This window comes from Canis aureus, chromosome 16 (genome assembly GCF_053574225.1).
Source record: "Canis aureus isolate CA01 chromosome 16, VMU_Caureus_v.1.0, whole genome shotgun sequence".
Taxonomy (NCBI): Eukaryota; Metazoa; Chordata; class Mammalia; order Carnivora; family Canidae; genus Canis; species Canis aureus.
Genome location: NC_135626.1, coordinates 44,559,598 through 44,573,401, shown reverse-complemented (window position 1 = coordinate 44,573,401; position 13,804 = coordinate 44,559,598). Strand labels below are relative to the sequence as shown.

Genomic DNA, 13,804 nt, shown 5'->3' with positions numbered 1-13,804 from the left:
CCCTTCAGATCACTACATTTGTATCTTTGGGGTAAATACCTAGTAGTGCAATTGCTGGGTTGTAGGGTAGCTCTGTTTTTAACTTCTTGAGGAACCTCCACATTGTTCTCCAGAGTGGCTGCACAAGCTTGCATTCCCCCCAACACTATAGGAGAGTTCCCCTTTCAAGGAGAGAGAATCTTTTTTTTTTTTTTTAAGATTTTATTTATTCATTCATGAGAGATACAGAGAGAGAGAGAGAGAGAGAGAGAGAGAGAGAGAGGAAGAGACACAGGCAGAGGGACAAGCAGGCTCCATGCAGGGAGCCTGACGCAGGACTCAATCCCGGGACTCTAGGGTCATGCCCTGGGCCGAAGGCAGGCGCTAAACCACTGAGCCACCCAGGGATTCCCCAAGGAGAGAGAATCTTAAGCAGACTCTGCACTTAGTGAAGAGCCTGATGTGGAGCTTGATTCTACAACCCTGAGATCAGGTCCTGAGCCAAAACCACGAGTCTGACGCCCAATCGACTGAGCCACCCAGGCATCCATCCATGTCCATTTCTAATGATTCACTGTGTTAGCTTCTTGTAGCTACTGCAACAAATCTGTGCAAACTTGGTTGCTGGAAACAATAGAAATGTGTTCTGTCATTGAAGGCCAAAAGTCTGAATCAAGGTGTGGGCAGGTCAGCCTCCTTCCAGAGGCTCTGGGAGAGAATCCTTTTCTTGCCTCATGTAACCTCTGGGAGCTGCCACATTCTTTGGCATTCTGCAGACTCTGGCTCCCTTATTCCAGGATCTGCCTCCGTCTTCTCTGGCTGAATCTAACCTCCCTTTCATCTTGGTTATAAGGGCACTTCTGATGGCATGTAGGGCCCAGCTGGATAATCCAGCATAATCTCCTTATCACAAGATCCTTAATTTAATCACATCTGCAAAATTGTTACTATGGTAACATTCACAGGTGCCAAGGATTAGGATATGGACACATCTTGGAAGCCATTGTTAGCCTGCTTCACCCACTAAAATGTAAACGGTTACATACTTCTTCTACCAAACTGAATCTAAACCCAGCATAAATCTTTTAAGATGGAAGGCTAGAAAGTTTTCTTTTTCTTTTCTTTTTATGAATTGTGTAAATTTTATTTTAAAGTACACTCCACACCCAGTGTGGAGCTCGAATTTGCAACCCTGAGATCAGGAGTCACATACTCCACTGACTGAGCCAGGCAGGCGCCCCAAAAGAGTGTTCTTAAAGTCAGGATCAAGTAAAGATATCTGCAGTGACCATCATATTTAATTATTTTTTTTTTATATAGAAGCCAATGAACCTAAATAAGAGGTACACATATTTAAAGAGTATATGGGGCATCTGGCTGGCTCATTTGGTTAAATGTCTGACTCTTGATTTTGGCTCAGGTCATGATCTCAGGGTCTTGGGATCAAGCCCTGTGTCTGGCTCCTTGCTGGGTGTGGAGCCTGCTTCAAATTCTCTCTCTCTTTCCCTCTATCCCTTCCTAGCCTTGCGCATGTGCTCTCCCTCTGTCTCTCTCTCTCTCAAAGAAAAAAATAAAGTGCGTAAAATTAATGGAGAAACGGATGATTAACAGGTGGTATTGGGACAAGTATCTAGCCATTTGGGGAAGAGGAAACAATGTTCCTGCTTTATAAAAATGCAGAGGCCATAAAGGAACATAAAAAATTTTAATTTTATATAATCCAAAGGCTGAAAACCCCCAAATGTGTGGTGTGTGTCCATGTTGCAACACACACTACCAAAGGGGCAATGTCTTTTCTTATAAAAACATAATAATAATATAAAAATAAGCAAATAGTTTGAACAGGCAGTTCATAGAAAAATAGATAATGGTAGACATAGAAAAAAGGTAAAATATTTCAGCTTTATTAAATATTGAAAAAGTGATTAAAAACAATGAAGTACTCTTGCTTATTAAGTTGACAAAGATGAAAAATATTGTTGAATACTAAGTGTTGTTGAAGGATTATTTATTTATTTCTTCTTTTTTCCATCAAGAATTTGAGAGAGTCCATGAGGATGTATATAATGCAGTAATATAGCTTGCATAAAAATGAGACCACCTGTGAGGGAGTCTTGCCAAGCAAAAAAGTCAATTTTGAATGTGATCAAGTTTTAAAGTGCAGAGGAAAGTGTTGTACCAATAGGGGATATATATCATGGGCGAAATCCAGTGGGAAACTTGATAGAACAAATGACCAGATTTCTTCAAAAACACAATTTCATGCAGAGGGAAGGACAGACAATAAGAAATGGAGAGAGAGCTTATAGATAAAGAGTGAGACAAGAAACTTTATCAAGCAATCGTCAAACATAGATCTGATTCTGATCCTAATTCAAACACATTATAATTTTAAAATATTTGAGATATTTGTGAGACCATTAGAATTTTGAACACTGAGTACATATTAAGAAATTATTTGTTTACATGTAATAATGCTGCTGTGGTTATTTATTTTTATTTTATTTTATATTTTATTTTATTTTATTTTTTAAAGATTTTGTTTATTTATTCATGAGAGACATAGAGAGAGAGAGGCAGAGACACAGGCAGAGGGAGAAGCAGGCTCCATGCAAGGAGCCCGATGTGGGACTCGATCCCGGGTCTCCAGGATCACACCCTGGGCTGAAGGTGGCGCCAAACCACTGAGCCACCCGGGCTACCTGTTTTTGTTTTGTTTTGTTTTTTAATAGTTTCTGGGGCACCTGGGTGGCTTAGTTGATTGGGTATCCAACTTTTGGTTTCAGCTCAGGTCATGATCACAGTCATGGGATCCAGCCCCACATCAGGCTCTGCACTCAGCACAGTGTCTGCTTGAGATTCTTTCCCCCTCCCTCACTGTCTCCCCCTCTGCTCTCTTCCCTGCCCCTGCTCATGCTGTCTCTGCCTCTCTCAAATAAAGAGATAAATAAAATCTTTTTTCTAAAAAACAGTCAATTTCTTTTGGAGATACTTGATAAAATATTTATGGATGAAATGATTTGATGTCTGGGAGAGTGGGTGGGTATAGATGAAATGAGATTGGCTGTGAGTTGATATTTGTTGAAGCTGAGGAATGGGTTCATGTGAATTGATTATAACTGTCTTGTTTACTTTCCCGTGTATTTAAAATGTTCCATAATAAAATGGTATTAAAAGGGTAGTAGGTAAGATGGGCAGTCCAGATGGCTCAGCAGTTTGGCACCTGCCTTTGGCCCAGGGCGTGATCCTGGAGACCTGGGATCGAGTCCCGCGTCAGGCTCTCTGCATGGAGCCTGCTTCTCCCTCTGCCTGTGTCTCTGCCTCTCTCTCTGTGTGTCTCTCAGGAATAAATAAATAAAATCTTTAAAAAAAATAATAAATACATAAAAAATAAAATAAAAGGGTAGGTAAGACACAAACAAAAAATACTTCCTGGAATGCGAATGTGAATGAGTCCCAGTTTGGCCCTACGCATTTCAGCCACCACCCTAAGGAAGGACATGCAAAGAAAAATATTCATATCATCCATAAGCAGAGATTGATACAGGAGAAGCCAACTCTTCTAATTATTGATGACATGTCTTATTTTCTAAGAGTCTTTATAAAGAGGGCATTCTATAAGGTGATGAGACACATCCTTACAGAGATGAATTTCAGAGGTCTTTCTTTAAAGATGTACCCTATTTCATAGTAGAACATAGCTCAATAGCAGAAATGGTGTGAAATCGACTCAACACTGGTAACACAGATGAGGAACTGTGTATTTCTTTGCATCTCTTCGTCTTCATGCAACTTGGTTGAATCAGAGTCACTCCTCTGTAGTTTTCCTTGGCTAGCTGGGAGGTGATCACAGTTCTATTAAAAGTGTGACCTTGGACCAGAGGGAAAAGTCATCCACTTCTCCCAAGAAAAAAAATTCAACCCTCTGAGTCACTATCCGTCTGTTTTACATATTAAAAGAGAGCTTTCTGTAATTCAGTAGCTATTGAAGAAAATCTTTATATTTTGGAAAATTTCAAACGTATTCAATGGTATACAGTACAATGAGCCACCATGTATCCATATCACTTAGTTTTGACAGTTACCAACTCATGGCTAATCTAAGTTCATCTAGATCTCCACTCCCCGACCCCCTCCCCACCACCATATTATTTTGAAGCAAACCCTACAATCAGATTATTTCATTTGGAGACATTTCGGTACTTAGCTCTAAAATATGAATGCTAATTTTAAATCTAAATTAAATTTAGCCCACCATTTTGAAAAGATCAAACACATCACCAAATTTCTTAGCAACCTGTTGCCATATTTTAAAGTGGTATTTTAACACCCGTATGACTACATTTCCTCTCGATAAAGACTCATGAATGAAGCAGCACCTAAATGAGGAAGGTGAGCGCAGACAGTGGGGATTCCCCACCTAACCACTGCCTGCCTCCTACCTTCACGCTGGGCCCAGACCACAAGTAAAGGGCATTGACTGTGATTTTGCTGTTAGGTTCTTTCAAGAACACATAGTCAGCATCAAATTGTTGACACGACAAAACATAGTTCAGCTCGATCTGGTCTCAAAAAAAAAAAAGGAGCTTCAATCACATGAGGTTGTAAGAAGAGTCTGCCGAGTGCTTTCATTCTTTGAAAACAGGACCATTTCTAAATGAGTGCTTCTCTAAACGCTCTGGCTTATTCCTCTTTGACGCATCCTGCAATTCTTTGTGTCTTTCACTGATTCTTCATTCACATCTCATTCTGTCAAAATGTTCTTGCCTTGACTGCCTTTCATTCTCTTGCTCTTTTTGTTTCCCTGACTCTCATTCAACTCTTTACCTCTGTTTGTCACTCCCAGATCTGCGTATTTACTCCCCACCCCCAACCGCCACCCAGCCTTAAGCTCCATTCATCTGCTTGAAATGCTCCATTCATCTGTCAGGGGTCACCCCACATCTTACACTTAACACGTCTGCATTGGAATTCATTATCTGCCTTCTCCCCACCACCTACCCCAATTGGCCTGACTTTCCACATTCACTCAAATTTCATTTAAGTGTGGAAAATCCAAATTACTACTACTATTACTACTACCACCTGTAATACTACTACTGCTGCTGCTGGTCCTGCTGCTGCTTATCTTCTAATCTTCTACACCTCTAATCCAGTGAATTTCTAGAGCCTAGGGGTGTTGCCCCCATGAAATTTAAGCAGCTTATTTATCAGACAGATTGCTGTGGTCGCTGCCTCTTACTTCTTGGGTGTAGTGCTTAACTCCTACGTGGGTGAAACATGGGGGATGGCTTTGAAGAGCTTGCGGTCCAGTGTGGCGCAAGGGGGAGCAGATGGGTTTCAATCCATGTAGGAAGGGAGACTTTAAATATATATTCAGACTACTGCAACCAGACAGGTGAGGAGCATTTATTCTACATGTTTTTATGGAAGGCTCCATGGAAGAGAACATGCTTGAGCTGAGAGTTAAAGTTGAGCAGTAGAGACAAGTGATGACAGCATTTTGGGCAAAACATAAGCAAAGACCTGGAAGCTTAAAATGCCAAGGTCTGTATATATGGATGTGTGTGTGTGTATGTGTGTGTGTGTGTGTGTACCCTATTTCCAAATATTCTGCAGATATTAGATTCATCTTGTTACATTATTTTTTTGAAATGTGGATGACATGACATGACCTCTTCAACTGAACAGCATAGATGACTCCTTTTCTTAAATCTGAAATTTAAATATTATTAGTGTTGGTCTTCCAATCTTTGGCTCCAACCTCTGCTTTCATTTTTCTCTGTAGTACCATCCTTCACTTTGTCTAGAGTAGACAACTCACAATTTTTTTGACTCTACCACAGGTCCTTCTCACTACCACTGGGAGCTCATCCTCATTCTGCTTAGAATCTCACTGTTGTATTTCCGCATTCTGGTTGCCAAAATCCTACCCATTACTTAAAAAAAAAAAAAATTATAATGGAAACATTTAAATATGTAAAAAAAAAAAGACCTAATAAGATAATAAATCCTCATATAGCCTTAAATCCTACCAGTGGTCAAAGGACCACATAAAATACCACTTCCCCTGTGAGATCATTTTTTTTTCATTTCCCTCTTCTGCTTTGAACCTCCCATATATTCATGATGCGGTAGTTGTAGTGTATATCACAGGTACTCTGATATTACAGGAACTGGTTTTTCTTATCCCCTCTTTCAAAGCAGAATTTGTAGCTTGATGAACTTCTTGTTCCTTGTAGTGTCTACTTTGGTGAGTTATTAACAGTTTCAGCTCAAAGATAGAGATAGCCCCATTAGGAGCTTCATCTGGAATTTCTTACTAGCCACAAAGAACTGATTGGTGGTGGGGGAAGTACCAGAGACTGGGCGGAATGTGACCTTATCATCATAAAGAAAGAAATGGTGAAAAAAGGAGACACTCTACTTAGACATATACTTGACAAGGTGTTCTTGACCCTGGCTAGAACATTCAATCATTTGTGGAGAGTTTAAAAAAAAAAAAAAAGTCTGTAATGCAGCCACTTTGGAAGACAGGTTAGCAGTTTTGTATAAGACTAACATAGTCTTACCATATGATCCAGCAATCACATTCCTTGGTATTTACCCAAAGGAATTAAAAACATATGTCCACATGAAAACCTGCACACAGATGTTTATAGGAGCTTTATTCATAGCTGCCAAAACTTAGAAGCAACAAGATGCCTGTCGGTAGATGAACTGTGGCACGTTCTGATGATGGCATAGTATTCAATGCTAAAAAGAAATTTGCTATCAAGCTGAGAAAAGATAAAGGAATATCACTAAGTGAAAGAAGCCAGTCAGTGTGTTTCTAACTATATGACATTCTGGAAAAGCCAAAACTATGGAGACAGTTAAAGGATACCAGTGGTTGCTAAGGGTTGGGGAGAAGGAGGGATAAATAGACAGAGCACAGAGGGTTTTTAGGACAGTGAAAATACTCCATGTGGTACTATAATGATATCCACACATGTCTGTATATGTCAGTATATGTCACATATATCAGTATACATTTATCCAAACCCGTTGAATGTACAACACCAGGAGTGAAGCTCAATGTAAACTATGGACTTGGGGGTGATAATGATTCATCAGTGTAAATTCATCAGTTGTAACACGTGCGCCACTCTGGTGGGGATGTTGATGATGGCAAGGCAGGGGACAGGGGGCATATGGGGACTCTCTGTATCTTCCCTTCAATTTTGTTGTGAACTTCAAACTGCTCTTTAAAAAGTAAGTCCTTCGTAAAGAAAGATGTGGAGTCAGAGGCCACACTCCCAGAGATCCTGAGTCTGTAGAACTGGAATCATTCCCATGGTCAGTGGGAACCAAGAGAATATAGTTCCAAATTGATGAGCTGCTTGAAAACTGTAATTTTAACATAAATCACATAAGAGAGGAAGAACAGAGGAGGACATCTGAAGAAATAAGCTGCCCATACAGGGAACAGTCTATTTAGGTCATATTTAAAAAAAATTTAAGGACAACCATGGAAAGAAGAAAAGAAATTGGTATATATTAAGCGCCTGTTAGCTGTTAGACCCTGCTAGATATCTTCACACATATTGTGCCCACTGAGCCTCTCAATGACCCAAGTCTCTCATCTCCCATTAGCAGGCAAGGAAACTAGGTTTAAGAAATGTGTTCAAGCTCACCATGTTAATAAGTGGCACAGCTGGAATTTTAACTGAGGTCTATTGGTATTTAAGTTTGTGCTATTTCTTTTTTTTTTTTTAAGATTTAATTTATTTATTCATGAGCGTCACAGAGAGAGAGAGAGAGAGAGAGGCAGAGACACAGGCAGAGGGAGAAGCAGGCTCCATGCAGGGAGCCCGATGTGGGACTCGATCCTGGGTCTCCAGGACCACACCCCGGGCTGAAGGCGGCGCTAAACCGCTGAGCCACCCGGGCTGCCCAGTTTGTGCTATTTCTACTCCAGTCTGTTTCTTTTTTCTATTATTTCAAGGGCTCAATACTCACATTCAAAACAGTTGAGAAAGTAATAAATAAATATTCAGTCGACAACTATTTAAGATGTGCAGGCAGTGAGCGAAATCACTACCATAATGGAACCCATACTGGGAAGATAGATGCTAAACAAGTAATAAATGCAGAAGTAAACACATAATGCAAGCATAATGTGGAATTATGAGAAATGGTATGAGGAATATAAATGGAGGACAGTCATGGAGAGCCATTTGAGACAGATTGGACATTTTTGTAAAGGGTTTAAGCTATTCATTTTTTTATTTATTAGGTTCTTAAATTTTAATTCCAATATGGTTAGTGTACAGTGTTATTTTAGTTTCAGGTGTACAATGCAGTATCTCAACAGTTTTGTACATCACAACAAATGCACTCCTTAGTCCCCATCATCTATTTCTCCCATCCCCCACCCCACCTTCCTTGGGGGTAACCATCAGTTTGTTCTTTTTATTTTTTGTTTATTTTTTAAAGATTTTTTAAAATTTTTTTATTTATTTATGATAGTCACACACACACACACACACACACACACACACACACGGAGGCAGAGACACAGGCAGAGGGAGAAGCAGGCTCCATGCACCGGGAGCCCGACGTAGGATTCGGTCCCGGGTCTCCAGGATTGCGCCCTGGGCCAAAGGCAGGTGCTAAACCACTGCGCCACCCAGGGATCCCTATTTTTTATTTATTTTTTAAAGATTTCATCTATTCATTGGACAGATTAAGAGAGAGAGAGAGCACAAATAGGCAGAGCAGCAGGCAGAGGGTGAAGAAGAACCAGGCTTCCTGAGGAGAAAGGAGCCAGGTGCCGGGCTCAATCCCAGGACCCTGGGATCATGACCCAAGCTGAAGGTAGACACTTACCCGATGGAGCCGCCCAGGAGTCCCCATTGTTCTTTTTTAGTTAAGAATGTCTTCCTTCCTTGGTTTGTCCTCCTCTCTCTTTTCTCCTCCTTTGTTCATTTGTTCTGTTTCTTAAGTTCCACATAAGAGTGAAATCTCTGACTAGTTTCACTTAGCATTATACTCTTTAGCTCCATCGACATTGTTGCAAATTTATCATTTTAGCATTTCATTCTTTTTGATGGGTGAATACTATTCCATTGTATATGTGTGTGTGTGTGTGTGTGTGTGTGTGCACCATATCTTCATCCATTTATTTGTTGATGAACACTTGGGCTGCTTCCATAATTTGGCTATTGTAAATAATGATACAATAATCATTGGGGTGTACATATCCTTTTGAATTAGTGTTTTTGTATTCTTTAGGTAAATACCCAGTAGTGCAATTCCTGGATTGGAGGGTTGTTATATTTTTAGGTTTTTGAGAACCCTCATACTGCCTTCCAGAGTGGCCGCACCTATGGGTATCCTTGCCAACAGAGACAGAGTGGACATTTTAAGCTAAAATGTCCGAGGTTCTGTAAAGTGCATTGAGTTCACATTCTGTGTGAGATGCTAGGATATGAAAACCGGACATGTGGACTGTGACCCTGAAGGGGTGTTCAGGAAGGTCTGGGAGGGTTCTGTGGGGGTGTATGATAAAAGAGCTGGGTATGGAAGTTTGGCTTCTTGTCCACAAGAGGGCTAGAACCTTCTAGGCAGAAGCAGCACAAAGATCCATCTCCCTCCTTGAAATCCATCTCCCTCCTTGAAATCAAAATGACTACACGTTTTAACACAAACTTGTCAGCTTTCTTTCTCTAAATCTTATGTAGTTCTGAAGAAGGTTGGCACACTGGCTGGAGTCTCAGTGGTGGGTGAGATCCAGGGGTTTCAGGGGGAATGGAAGCATCTGCGTCCTATCGCTGTTGCAAAGCCAGCTTTCTCCCTGCACTCCCTTCCCTCTGCCCTGCTCTGTTAGCTGCTTTGCCTCTGATCATCGCAATTTAATAACATCTAATGACACTCCTCTGCCGATTTCAGCGCCAGCTCCCCTTGGGACTTAAGCCTAGATGCAAGTATTAAAGAGAGGGCAGCCAAGGCTTCCAGGTTGCCAGTTACTTGGCTGGAAATCCCATTCACGTTGGGAAACAGATTTTTAAAATAAATCTGGCACTGGAAGCGATGCCATCCTTTTGTAAAGCTGTGTCAATAATCATAAACCCTCATAATCATGCCCCCCAACCTCTTGGCCAAGCTGACAAATATTTAGGCTTCACCGTATCCTCATGATGCCACCTTCTGTTGACCCTGTGGGATTCTCTTGCTGTTTGGGTTGGCACTGGCTCACAGTCTTCTGTTTTATGTAATAAGGCACATGAGAGAAGCTCTTTGTACATAGCCCGTCCGCGTGGGTACTGAGCAAGAGGTCTTGTGTACCCCATCATTTTCGGTATGGTCAAAGCTAGTGAACATTTCTGTGGCCTGGGAAATGTTTGCTAACTATTGGCAAGGTTTTTATTTTCCAGTGCCATTTTGCTCCGGGCCAGGATTATAATGACCCGGCTTTGGTTTAAGATGAATTTTGCAAATATATGTGTGTGGTGGGGCTACATTTTCAGAGAAAACAAGCCTGGGTGTGGCCCAGGCTGATGTAATATAGCACTGCAAATGCTCAGGCAAGCCAACGAGGCTTACCCTTTGCAGATTGTACCAACAATCGAGGTCTGTAGGAGGACACAGGAATTCTCTCATTCTGAGAAGGTGGTTACTAGCATGTGACACAACACAGAGCCTATTTTCTGATATGTTTTCCGTGTTTGCTTCAGTTTATCAAGGGAAAGGGCCATTTAACGCACTTGGGCACTTAGTTGTATCATTTACATTTCTTCCTCACTGAGTTTCTTTCTTTCTTTCTTTCTTTCTTTCTTTCTTTCTTTCTTTCTTTCTTTCTTTCTTTCTTTCTTCTTTTTCTTTCTTCTTTCTTTCTTTCTTTCTTTCTTTCTTTCTTTCTTTCTTTCTTTCTTTCTTTCATCAACGTGGTGTTAAATGTTAACGTCAGGTGTTGGCAGGCCTTGCAGGGGGAACAGATTGCTTTGAAATAAACACAGCTGGGAACTGACCACATATCGTTTTTCTTTCTTTTAAGAAATGAAAGAAGCATTTATAGAAGGGCTGGAGCATGCACGACTGTCCAGAATTCCTTTATAAATTTGTTTTCTTCCATGTCAGGGTAACGGTTAGCATCACGCCTTGGTGTCCAAATGGACCCACTTTTCCTTCTTTCTTTGTGAAGTTGTGGTTTGCTGGGAACAATAAACTCAGAGAGGTTTGCTGCAATCTGCACTTGAGAGGGTGGAGTCTATTCAGTGCTGCTTCTCTCTGCTGAAGTGTGGTCTTCAGAGCTAAGCAAAGAATGCCTTGTGTGTGGTGTTCTTCTGCTAGCCTTGCTTGCAGCCTTGAAAACCTCATCCGAGTCACTCCCGGCCTCTTACTGGGCTCCTCTTTCAGTGATGGGCAAGTAAGTGAATTGTGGAATTTTGGTGCATGTGTCTGCGATTTTTGTTTGATTTGATGCACTATGGAAAATGAAGGCAGGGTTTGTTATAACTGTGTAATTCAACCAGGTTTGGTATCTCTTGCAAGTAGTTGTCTTACTGCTGTCAGAAGAGAAGCAGGAGCCTTTTTTTCTCACACCTGGAAGACTTTATTTTTGTTTTGGTCATTTATTCCTTTATTCTCTGTGCCAAGGGCTTCTCTCTCTCTTTCTCTCTCTCTCTCTCTTTCATTTACTCTTTCTTTGCATAGACGTTTCAATGATTTGTTGAGTTATAGAATAGTGAATTGTTAATAATCAATTGCTATGGTAGAAAAATGCATTGCTCTATTTTTCAAAGGCAGTTTCCCCCATAAATAGCTCTCTCTCTTGACATCTATCTTGTCAGAGCTGAGTTAGAAATGAAGAAGAGAGAGATACGGGAATATAACTTTGGCTGTTGGTTTGCTTAAATGGCGTCAGGGGAGCCTTTTTTCACAGGCAAAATATATTTAACTTTGGTTTTATTTTGTTTTAATGGAGAGGACTACAGGGTTGTATCTGCTGGGATTATCTGAATTACCTGGCACCTGGGTGGGAGTAGAGATGTGGTCATCTGGACAAATGGCACTTGTTCATTCCTCACTAGAGTATCCCATTTAAAGTTGCATCCTCTGTCAATTTAACTGAGGCCCATGGAGAGGAACCGTTGGAATTAGGCCACTACATCTATTTGGATTTTCACTATCAGATCCAGCATTTATCATCGTTCTTGGGATACAGCACAGCTCCTTGTATTATCCACCATATGTATGGACAAGGCTTTACATATTGTCTAACTGACTAACTTAGTAGTGTGAGCTAAGCAGACATCTGAGTTCCAGGAGGAGGAAAGTACATAGTGAGTTTTGAGTCTTATGAAACACAGAGATGAGTCCAAAGTAGGAGAGCATTTGAGAAAACCTGTTACAATGAAGGTGGACCTGAAAGGCTTTCTCTGCCTTGGCTACTGCCAAGCATATTTTTTCTTGGCTTTATACAACTTGGCAGAGTTAGTCTTGATTTTGGATTCTGAAGGCATAGAGAAAAAGAGTCAGTTACACATTATCTTGGACTGAGATAATCTGACCAGTTCCACTCATGAATTTCTTAAATGACTTACTCTGTTTTATTGAGACTGTACAGATTCTTTCTCTAAATGATTATAATTAACCGCTACTTAAGATAAGTCTGTGTTCGTTCATATGTGATACCCTCTGGCCTTCCTATCCAGCCCAATAAGGTAGGGATTAGTATTATTTCCCCATTTTACAGTTGAGGATATTGAGAGTCAGATGAAAAGTGACTCTGGAGGTTACTTGGTAAGGAAAGTACTAGATGTAAACTGGTTTTTTAAAAGCTCAAAATCTCATGCTCCTCTTGCTGCGATTTGGGTGTCGGAGACCTAGATTCTGATCCTGGCTGGGTTGTTGCTGGCTCTCCGATGTTGAACAGTTACTGAAGTCTTTGGATGTCATTTTCCTGTAAGGAGGTTATATGCTTGATGTCTTATGTTTCTTTGCATCTTGAGAATTTCTATCAAGGGCTTTGTCCAGGGCTGGTGTCATTGCTGTAGTACACCCCTGCAATGTAGAGCAGAGAGGAGAAAAGAAAGTAGAACTATCTGCCCTCTATCCAGATCTGTTTTGGTTTCCCCTGCCAAGCAGGAAGAGATACAGGATCTCCTTAGGTGAGGAATATTCTGGGGCCTTAAGAGACTATTTTCTTGGATCTGTCTCCTGAGCTGGCATTTCTCAGTGCGTTCTTTGTTTTTTTTTCCTTGAGAGATAGGGGAGGGGCAAGAGGAAAGGAGAGACAGAGAATCTTAAGCAGGCTCCATGCCCAGCACAGAGCCTGACACGGGGCTCGATCATAGGAACCTGAGCCCAAATCAAGAGTTGGTTGCTTAACTAACTGAGCCACCCAGGTGCCCCGTCAGCCTGTTCTTTTTTATTCATCAACAAGATTATTTGAGCCAAAGTCTCTGCAGTTTCAATCCAGAGATGACATGTGGGTTACAATCCCACCTGGCCCCAAAAGAAGTGATAACCTCCCTGCACGAGCCCATCTGTTATCTTATTCCTTTTTGGAACAGAGTAAATGTAAATAAATATTATTCTCTCCCTCCTTTAGGTGTTTCAGCTTATGGCAGGTGGTTGACAAATGGGCAGGGCAGAGGGGTGGGAAGGTATTGTTTATTCTCCCTCTGTAGCTAACTCTATCAGTTGTTTACAGATCAAATTAGAAAGTTATAAGATACTGAGATAAGGGTGATTATATTTGACTGACATTGAAAAGGAAAAATTCTATAGCTACCATTTACCATCTACCATTATTTTGTACAGGAAAGAACAAAGAAGT

General features: G+C 40.9%; 1 protein-coding gene across 4 annotated transcripts in view; it reads left to right on the top strand.

Moving 5' to 3' along the window:
- MAP2K6 (mitogen-activated protein kinase kinase 6) overlaps window positions 1–13,804 on the top strand; it is a 121,468-nt gene that overhangs the window by 63,524 nt on the left and 44,140 nt on the right. Inside the window, exon 1 of one of the 4 annotated variants that reach the window (XM_077853645.1) lies at window positions 11,250–11,389. The exons of the other annotated variants lie outside the window; for them this stretch is intronic. The gene's annotated coding sequence lies outside the window, so the exon portion shown is untranslated. Of the gene's footprint in view, window positions 1–11,249; window positions 11,390–13,804 lie in introns of those variants that run through there. 4 annotated transcript variants of the gene reach the window in all.